The 2,571-nt window shown below is 47.1% G+C and overlaps 1 non-coding gene across 1 annotated transcript; it reads left to right on the plus strand.

Moving 5' to 3' along the window:
• The first annotated feature begins 1,251 nt into the window (after positions 1 to 1,251).
• LOC120677071 lies at positions 1,252 to 1,358 on the plus strand. The gene has a single exon (XR_005676140.1). It is a non-coding gene; the product is annotated as a small nucleolar RNA R71 (small nucleolar RNA).
• Positions 1,359 to 2,571: the final 1,213 nt, after the last annotated feature.

Here is a 2,571-nt window from a genome sequence, read left to right on the forward strand (position 1 = left end):
ATGCTTGCTCCCAAGTCGCAGAGGGCGTTCAAAAAGTGTTGAGCCCCGATAGAGCAAGTGATGGTGGGGCAGTCTAGGTCTTTGTTCTTCACCAGGAGAGGATCAAGTATAGTAGCACTACACTCCTCAGTTAACTGCACGACCTCGGTGGTGGGCAGTGTCCGCTTGTTTCCAAGGATATCTTTGATATACTTGGCATACGTGGGTACCTGCATAGCGTCAAGAAGCGGTATGTTTACATACAACTTCTTTATTACCTCGATGAATTTGCCGAATTGTTCGTCGGCCACTGGCTTCCTTATCCGCTCCGAAAATGGTAAGGCAGTTGTGTCGTGATAGTTCTGTGAAGTTCTAGGGGGTTCCATGGGGTCTTCCTGGGTAGCAGAACTGTTGGATTCGACAGCCTCCTCCTGCACTTCATCTTCAACTTCGGTATGGCTAGCGGTTACGGTCTTCCGCTGCTTTCGTGCATCCTGTGGAAAAGGTGGCTCTTGCGTGGTCTTACCACCACGTGTGGTCACCGCACTAACATTTTCTTTAAGGGTTACATCCGGATGCCCAGGTAGTTTCCCCGTGATAACGTTATGACAAGAAGATGCAAGCTGAGCTACTTGAGTTTCTATCATCTTATTAAAGCTCAGTTGGTTTTTAATAACAAAATTAAATCCCTCTAGTTGTGCAGCCATAGATAAGATCTTGTCATTAGCAAGGAATTTCTTACTAATGTTATCATTAATTTGCTTTTGGCCGTACACTAGGTCTTTTAATGTGGGCTGAAAACTGTTATTGAAATTCATACCTTGTTGTTGACCGAAGGGGAGGTTGGGCTTGGAGTTCCAACCCTGCTGAGGACGGAATCCTGAGTTGGGATTGTTGTTGCTCCCAACAAAGTTCGCGTCCTCTTGAGTTAACGGGCATGAGTTGCCCGAGTGCCCAGTCTCATCACAGGTTTCACATGTCATGCGAGACTCCGAAACCTGATTAACCTCTTGCTGCAGAGATTCCAGCTTCTTCATCAAAAGTTCCAATTTGGTAGCTAACATGTCGACTGTGTCAATTTGATGCACGCCCCTGGGACGGGCTTGCTGCCTTTCTCCTTTCCAACTCTGGTTGGAAGCTATCTTATCAATCAGTGTCTTTGCTCTTGCAACATCGAGAGAAAGGAAAGAACAACCCGCTGCTGCATCAACGTAGTCCTAGGTTTGCTGATTCAGGCCATGGAAGAAGTTCTGAATAATCAGCCACTCTTCTATGCCGTGGTGTGGGCATGCTTGAATGTACTCCTAGAGACGTTCCCAGACTTCCAGGATGCTCTCATCCGGCAATTGTTGAATTCCGATGATTCTGTTCCGGAGGGCATTGGTCTTGCCCACTAGAAAGCATTTTGCTAGGAATGCATTCAAACAAGCTTTCCATGTCGTGAAAACTTCCTTGTTGGAATAGAACCACGCCTTGGCTTTCCCGAGCAGTGAGAACGGGAACAGACGAAGACGGACGATATCCAGTGTAGTTCCTTTGGAGTTGATGGTGTTGCTCACCTCCAGGAAGTTCTGGAGATGGGCATTGGCATCCTCGGATGCCTTTCCGCAGAACGGACTTACTTGGACCATGTTCACTAGTCCAGTCTTCAGCTCAAAGCTGTCATTGACGGCTTGGTTGACGTTCAATCCAGTAGGGATGTGTCTACTGGACGGGGCAGAGAACTGATGGAGAGTCTTCTGAGCCATGGGTGAGGATGCTGAAGTGGATGGTGAATTGTAGGGCCAAGTGATTCTCTTCTGTGGTGGGACAATGCGGCGTCTCACGCTTCTCCCGATTCTTTCTGGATTCGAGTTGAAGTTACTTGGTAGGTCAAAACCGGTCATGCACTACACTGCATCAATCAAAAGATAGAGAGGGCAATGATAAGCCTGCTACGGTTAGCGGCGACAAACTAGTAAAGTTTATCAAACTATCTATGATATCTTTGGCCAATTGCTTCCACGGCAATGGTGCCAGAAATGCTTGTTGGTGTTTTGTATGCCTGATAGAATAGATATTCCGCAAGAGCACAAAATCACCGTTGTAGCACTTCACCTTAGAGTGTTCCAGGGTATCATATTTTTTCTCAGGGAAGCACTATGGTAAAGAGTATCGTAAATCGGATGATAACCATACTAGCTCAATCGACCGACTAACTAGACGGGGGTAAGCCAGATAGATAAGTAAGGTAAATGGCCAGGCGATGACAGAGTGACACATAGAGGTTCAACTCCTTAGAGAGGTAGCAGCTGAGAGGACAACGAGCGAGATAAGACACCTGATACACTTCTGAACTATCGAGCTAGCCTCTCTAGATCAGACTAAACACCTAACTAGTTCTCGAGAAAGCAGAGCTTACTTCGTCGGCTGGAAGAGGAAAGACTTCAGAAAGGGATGAGAGAGGAGTCCAATGGCAACCTGCACTACTGCTATGAAAACACCCGAACGTGGTGGACTTCAGAGGACGGATAGGGCTGTCACCACCTACCGACTACCACAATGGTTTCGTGGGGTGGAACACACTTTCTAGTTAACACTAAGGTCAGACAC

This window comes from Panicum virgatum, chromosome 5N, assembly GCF_016808335.1.
Source record: "Panicum virgatum strain AP13 chromosome 5N, P.virgatum_v5, whole genome shotgun sequence".
NCBI classification, from domain to species: Eukaryota; Viridiplantae; Streptophyta; class Magnoliopsida; order Poales; family Poaceae; genus Panicum; species Panicum virgatum.